Here is a 7,685-nt window from a genome sequence, read left to right as displayed (position 1 = left end):
GGGTTCTCAGGATCATAAGCTTCTTCTGCATAAGAAGCCTCTTGAGTACTGTTGGATGCAGCTTGCATTCCATTCAGACTCTGAGAAATCATATTGACTTGCTGAGTCAATATTTTATTCTGAGCCAATATGGCATTCAGAGTATCAATTTCAAGAACTCCCTTCTTCATAGGCGTCCCATTACTCACATGATTTCTCTCAGAAGTGTACAAAAACTGGTTATTAGCAACCATGTCAATGAGTTCTTGAGCTTCTGCAGGCGTTTTCTTTAGGTGAATGGATCCACCTGCAGAAGTATCCAATGACATCTTTGATAACTCAGACAAACCATCATAGAATATATCCAGGATGGTCCATTCTGAAAGCATGTCAGAAGGACACTTTTTGGTCAGCTGCTTGTATCTTTCCCAAGCTTCATAGAGGGATTCACCATCTTTTTGTTTGAAGGTTTGAACATCCACTCTAAGCTTGCTCAGCTTTTGAGGAGGAAAGAACTTGGCTAAGAAAGCCGTGACCAGCTTATCCCAAGAGTTCAGGCTATCTTTAGGTTGAGAGTCCAACCATATTCTAGCTCTGTCTCTTACAGCAAATGGGAAAAGCATGAGCCTGTAGACTTCAGGATCTACTCCATTAGTCTTAACAGTATCACAGATCTGCAAGAATTTAGTTAAGAACTGAAAAGGATCTTCAGATGGAAGTCCATGAAACTTGCAGTTCTGCTGCATCAGAGAAACTAGCTGAGGTTTCAGCTCAAAGTTGTTTGCTCCAATGGCAGGAATGGAGATGCTTCTTCCATGTAAATTGGAATTAGGTGCAGTAAAGTCACCAAGCATTCTCTTTGCATTATTATTATTTTTGGCTGCCATCTCCTTTTCCTGTTCAAAAATTTCTGAAAGGTTATCTCTGGATTGTTGTAATTTAGCTTCTCTTAATTTTCTCTTCAGAGTCCTTTCAGGTTCTGGATCTGCTTCAACAAGAATGTTCTTATCCTTGCTCCTGCTCATATGACAAAGAAGAAGGCACAGAAAAAAAATAATACTAATATGGATCCTTTATACCACAGTATAGAGGTCCTTGTGTTAGTAAAAAAAAAGAAGAAAAGAAAATCCGAACTCAGAGAGAGAGGGGGTTCGGATTTTTGGTGAGTTGAAGGAAAGATGTTAGTATATCAATAAACAAATAGAAGAAGATGAGAGGGGGAAGTGAATTTTCGAAAACAATTTTTTGAAAAAGAGTTAGTGATTTTTGAAAATAGTTTTTGAAAAAGGTTAGTAGTTTTTTTTTTTTCGAAAATTCAAAATAAAAATAAAATAATTAGTTAATTAAAAAGAAATTTTTGAAAAAGGGGGAAGATATTTTCGAAAATAGAGAGAGAGAGTTAGTTAGGTGGTTTTGAAAAAGGTAAGAAACAAACAAAAAGTTAGTTGAAACAAAAATCAATTTTGAAAAGATAAGGAGTTGGGAAGTTAGAGAAGATATTTTGAAATCAAATTTTTTGAAAAAAAAAAGATAAGATAAGAAGATATTTTTCAAAAGATATGATAGAAATTAGTTTTTGAAAAAGATTTGAATTTTTAAAATCACAATTAATGACTTGATTCACAAGAAATCACAAGATATGATTCTAGAACTTAAAGTTTGAATCTTTCTTAACAAGCAAGTAACAAACTTGAAATTTTTGAATCAAAGCATTAATTGTTATTGTTATTTTCGAAAATTTGGTATAAAAATAAGAAAAAGATTTTTGAAAAATATTTTTGGAATTTTCGAAAATAACTAAGAATTTTGAAAAAGATTTGATTTTTGAAAAAGATTTTGAAAAAGATAAGATTTTCAAATTGAAAATTTGATTTGACTCATAAGAAACAATTTGATTTTAAAAATTTTTGAAAAAGTCAATCCAAATTTTCGAATTTTGATGAGAGAAAATGGGAAAGATATTTTTTTGATTTTTGAATTTTTATGATGAGAGAGAAAAACAAGTAAAATAATGCAATGCATGAAATTTTTAGATCAAAACAATGAATGTATGCAAGAATGCTATGAATGTCAAGATAAACACCAAGAACACCGTGAATATCATGATGAACATCAAGAACATATTTTTGAAAACTTTTATATGCAAAGAAAACATGCAAGACACCAAACTTAGAAATCTTTCATGTTTAGACTCTAATAAACGAAAGATGCACATGTAAAACAAGAAAAGACACAAAACAAGAAAACATCAAGATCAAACAAGAAGACTGACCAAGAACAACTTGAAGATCATGAAGAACACTATGAATGCATGAATTTTCGAAAAATGCAAGATGAATATGCAAGTGACACCAAACTTATGATATGACTCAAGACTTAAACAAGAAACACAAAAATATTTTTGATTTTTATGATTTTCTAAATTTTTTTTTTGGTTTTTTTCGAAAATTATTTGAAAAACAAAGATAAGGATTTCAAAATCTTTAATATGAATTCCAGGAATCTTGTCATGTTAGTCTTAAAGCTCCAATCAAAGGGTCAGGCATGGCTTAATAGCCAGCCAAGCTTTAATAAAAATATGAGTGTAATTCAGACATGACAAGCCTGACATACCCTATCCAGAAGGATTGGGCATGACTCCACTGAGGTGATTAGCCAATCCCAAAGCAGTTTGGGTATGGCTTTACAGCCAGATAGGCTTCAACATGCTTCATGAAACACTAGAATTCATTCTTAAAAATTTTTGAAGCCATAGAATAATTTATTTTTGAAAACATTATTTTTTAGTAAATTTTTTTTTTCGAAAATAGGTGAGAAAATTTTGAAAGATTTTTGAAAAATTTTTGAAAAGAAAACAAAAAGAAAATTACCTAATCTGAGCAACAAGATGAACCGTCAGTTGTCCAAACTCGAACAATCCCCGGCAACGGCGCCAAAAACTTAGTACGCGGAATCGTGATTACACTTCAATTATGTAAAATTCATTGCTCTTTCTTTCCCTGGAAATGGCGCCAAAAACATGATGCCAAGACCATGGTTCACAACTCCGTGTAACTAACCAGCAAGTGCACTGGGTCGTCCAAGTAATACCTTATGTGAGTAAGGGTCGAATCCCACGGAGATTGTTGGTATGAAGCAAGCTATGGTCACCTTGCAAATCTCAGTTAGGTAGATATAAATTGATAATGGTGTTTTCAAATAATAAATAATAGAATAGGGATAGAGGTACTTATGTAAATCATTGGTAGGAATTTCAGATAAGAGAATGGAGATGCTTTTCGTTCCTCTAAACCTCTGCTTTCCTGCTATCTTCATCCAATTAGTCTTACTCCTTTCCATGGCTGGCTTTATGTGATACATCACCATTGTCAACGGCTACTTTCGGTCATCTCTCGGGAAAATGATCCAATGCCCTGTCACGGCACGGCTAATCGTCTGGAGGCATCACCCTTGTCAATGGCTTCATCTTATCCTCTCAGTGAAAATGATCAACGCACCCTGTCACGGCACGGCTATTCATCTGTCGGTTCTCGATCATGCTGGAATAGGATTTACTATCCTTTTGCGTCTGTCACTAACGCCCTGCAATCGCGAGTTTGGAGCTCGTCACAGTCATTCATTCATTGAATCCTACTCGGAATACCACAGACAAGGTTTAGACTTTCTGGATTCTCTTGAATGCCGCCATCATTCTAGCTTACGCCACGAAGATTCTGATTAAGAGATCTAAGAGATACTCATTCAGTCGAAGGTAGAACGGAAGTGGTTGTCAGGCACGCGTTCATAGGGAATGATGATGATTGTCACGTTCATCACATTCAGGTTGAAGAGCGAATGAATATCTTAGAAGCGAAATAAGATGAATTGAATAGAAAACAGTAGTACTTTGCATTAATCTTTGAGGAACAGCAGAGCTCCACACCTTAATCTATGGAGTGTAGAAACTCTACCGTTAAAATACATAAGTGAAAGGTCCAGGCATGGCCGAGATGGCCAGCCCCCAAAACGTGATCAATAGATCAAAAGATAATCCAAAGATGTCAAAAAGACTAGTAAAATGTCCTATTTATAATAAACTAGTTACTAGGGTTTACATGAGTAAGTAATTGATGCATAAATCCACTTTCGGGGCCCACATGGTGTGTTCTTGGGCTGAGCTTGAGTGTTGCACGTGTAGAGGTCCTTCTTGGAGTTGAACGCTAGTTTTTGTGCCAGTTTGGGCGTTCAACTCTGGTTTTGGCTCCTTTTCTGGCGCTGGACGCCAGATTTGGGCAGAAAGCTGGTGTTGAACGCCAGTTTACGTCATCTATTTTTGGCCAAAGTATGGACTATTATATATTGCTGGAAAGCCCTGGATGTCTACTTTCCAACGCAATTAGAAGCGCGCCATTTGGAGTTCTGTAGCTCCAGAAAATCCATTTTGAGTGCAGGGAGGTCAGAATCCAACAGCATCAGCAGTCCTTCTTCAACCTCTGAATCTGATTTTTGCTCAAGTCCCTCAATTTCAACCAAAAAATACCTGAAATCACAGAAAAACACACGAACTCATAGTAAAGTCCAGAAATGTGAATTTAACATAAAAACTAATGAAAACATCCCTAAAAGTAACTAGATCCTACTAAAAACATACTAAAAACAATGTCAAAAAGCGTTTAAATTATCCGCTCATCAGCCAACAACAATGGTCAACCCCAGAGGAGAGTCTTGGCTTCATATACACTTGCTAATCCAAGGCATTGTGGGAGTAGCATCCTTACCCCAAATGTCGATGCAAATAACTTTGAATTGAAGCCCCAACTCATCACCTTGGTGCAGAACAACTGTTCCTATGGAGGAGGCCCCTTGGAAGATCCAAACCAGCACCTATCCACCTTCCTGAGGATATGTAACACAGTGAAGACCAATGGTGTGCATCCTGACAGTTACAAAATTGCTGCTATTTCCATTTTCCCTCAAAGACAAAGCCATTCAATGATTGGAATCCTTCCCAAGAGACAGCATCAACAACTGGGATGATCTAGTAACCAAGCTCCTTGACAAGTTTTACCCACCTCAAAGAGTTATTAGACTGAAGACTGAAGTACAAACATTCACACAAATGGATGCTGAACCCTTGTATGAGGCATGGGAACGATACAAAGCTCTAATCAGGAAGTGCCCTCCTGAGATGTTTAATGAATGGGATAAACTCCAAAATTTTTATGAAGGACTGACAATGAAAGCTCAAGAGGCACTTGACTATTCAGCAGGAGGCTCAATGCAACTCATGAAGATAGTTGAAGAGGCCCAAAACCTCATTGATATGGTGGCAAACAATCAATATTTCTTTGCTCATCAGAGACAACGTCAGCCATCACAAAGGAAAGGAGTGATGGAGTTGGAAGGAGTGGACTCAATTCTGGCTCAAAACAAAATGATGCAGCAGCAAATTCAGCAACAATTTGATCAAATGGCCAAGAGGATTGATAGTCTCCAAGTTGCAGCAATCAACACAAGCCAATCATCAACCAAATGGGGGCAAAATGAAGAAAACCAAGAAGATCAGCAGCATGAACAACCTCAATATGTGCACAACTAAAGCTGCGGCCAAAATGAAGTTTATGGTGACACCTACAATCCATCCTGGAAGAACCATCCAAACATAAGATGGGGAGATAACCACACTCAAAACCAGCAACCATGGCAAAGAAATTCAAACCAAAACAACTCAAGAAATAACCAAAACCACAACCAGCAAAACACTAACCCCAATCCATATAGAAAACCCCAAAACAACCACCCAAATTCCAGTTACTATCCACCCAATAACCAAACCACTAACCAAAACACCTACCATCAACATTCAATATCTCACAACCAGCCACAAGCGTCACAAGACACTCAAAGAATCTCCAATTTGGAGATATTGATAGAAAAGATGATGAAGCACCAAGATATAATGATGGAAAAACTCATGAAAAATCAAGAGATGGCCAGACAAGATCAAGAAACAGCAAGAAAAGATCAAGAAGCAGTAAGAAAAGATCAAGCCATAATAAGCAAAAACCAAGAAGCTTCAATAAAAAATTTTGAGACGCAAATGGAACAAGTAGCTAAACAAATTACAGAGATGGGTGAGAAGCAACCAAATGCATCCCCTAGTGCCACTCAAAACCACCCAAGGGACAAAGGAAAAGCTACAAAGTGGGAGGAGTGCAAAGCAATCATAGTGGGAAGTGAGAAGACTGGGGAGAAGGAAGCCATCAATCAGGAAGAACACAACAAACAAATTCCACAAGAAGAGACAGAAGAGAGAAGTGAAGAGGATAGAAAGACCAAGAATGCAAAAAGCTCAAAGAGAGATAAGGACATCCCTGAAACACAACTACAAGAGAAGAAGGAAGGGATGAAGCCATATATCCTCAAACTTCCATATCCTCAAAGATTCAAAAAGAAAACGAGGATAAGCAATACTCAAAGTTCCTGAACATATTCAAGACACTCAGCATCAATATTCCTTTCTTAGAAGCACTTGAACAGATGCCATTATATGCTAAATTTATGAAAGAAGTGCTAACAAAGAAAAGACCCTTGAAGGAAGGACAGATTATTGAAATGACAATGGAGTGTAGTGCTATTCTCCAAAGAGGTCTACCAGAGAAGAAGGATGATCCTGGAAGGTTTTATATACCTTGTACCATAGGAAACATAACTATTGAGAAATCATTCTGTGACCTTGGTGCAAGTATAAACTTGATGCCTCTATCTCTTATGAGGAAGCTTAAAATTTTTGAGCTGAAACGCACTCGAATAACTCTTCAAATGGCTGACAAGTCCATTCAACAAGCACTTGGAGTTGTAGAGAATGTGCTGGTAAAAGTGGGAAAATTCCTTCTCCCAGTTGATTTTGTCATCCTGGATATGGAGGAAGACCCTAACACTCCCATCATCCTGGGGAGGCCTTTTCTTGCTACGGGCAGAGCATTGATAGATGTTGAAAAAGGGGAATTGTTGCTGAGAGTGCATGATGAGCACCTAGCATTCCATGTTTTCAAAACCCCACATGAGCCCACTCAAGAAAAAGAGTGTACGGAGGATAAGGCCAGAGATCAAAATTTGAAGGAGGTAGTCAATGAGTTAGCTTCAAGACTTCCAAATCCATGCTTGAAAGAAGTAGAGATGGTGCAACAGACCAAAGAAATCAAGAAGGAACTAGATCCAAAACCTCCAGATGAGAAATTCAACATCTCAGATAAGGAACCACCAAGGCAGGGAGTATCTCTTGAGAAAGAAAAGAAGAAGAGGCCAAGAGGGTGGAGAAACAAGAAGATCCCTACTGAAGGCTTTTCACCAGGGGATAAAGTAGTGTTAAACACCCAACCAATGAAGGTGTCCCCACAATCATCTAAATACTACACTGTGAACCGGATCTTTTCACTTGAACACCTAGAGATCATCAAAAAAGAGACCGGAAGGAAGTTCACAGTAAGAGGAGAAAAGCTGAGGCACTATGATTTTCAACCCCCATGATCTAAGGGGATCGATGTCAAGCTAATGACAATAAAGAAGCGCTTGTTGGGAGGCAACCCAACCTGAGGTAGTTTTCTTTTCATAGCCTTTTCAATAAAAATGTTGAATAATTGATATGCATTGCAAGGAGCTAAGTTTGGTGTTGCACACCAAAACAATTTAAGGGAGAATGAAGGATTCTAAGTTTGGTGTTCCAC

The 7,685-nt window shown here is 37.6% G+C and overlaps 1 non-coding gene across 1 annotated transcript; it reads left to right on the top strand.

Annotated features, from left to right (window-relative positions):
- The first annotated feature begins 362 nt into the window (after window positions 1-362).
- LOC112773783 (small nucleolar RNA R71) lies at window positions 363-470 on the top strand. The gene has a single exon (XR_003188313.1). It is a non-coding gene; the product is annotated as a small nucleolar RNA R71 (small nucleolar RNA).
- The last annotated feature ends 7,215 nt before the right edge of the window (window positions 471-7,685 follow it).

The sequence above is a fragment of the Arachis hypogaea genome, chromosome 18 (genome assembly GCF_003086295.3).
Source record: "Arachis hypogaea cultivar Tifrunner chromosome 18, arahy.Tifrunner.gnm2.J5K5, whole genome shotgun sequence".
Classification (NCBI taxonomy): Eukaryota; Viridiplantae; Streptophyta; class Magnoliopsida; order Fabales; family Fabaceae; genus Arachis; species Arachis hypogaea.
Note: the sequence above shows the minus strand (reverse complement) of the source record. Positions and strands in the feature narration are given on the sequence as shown.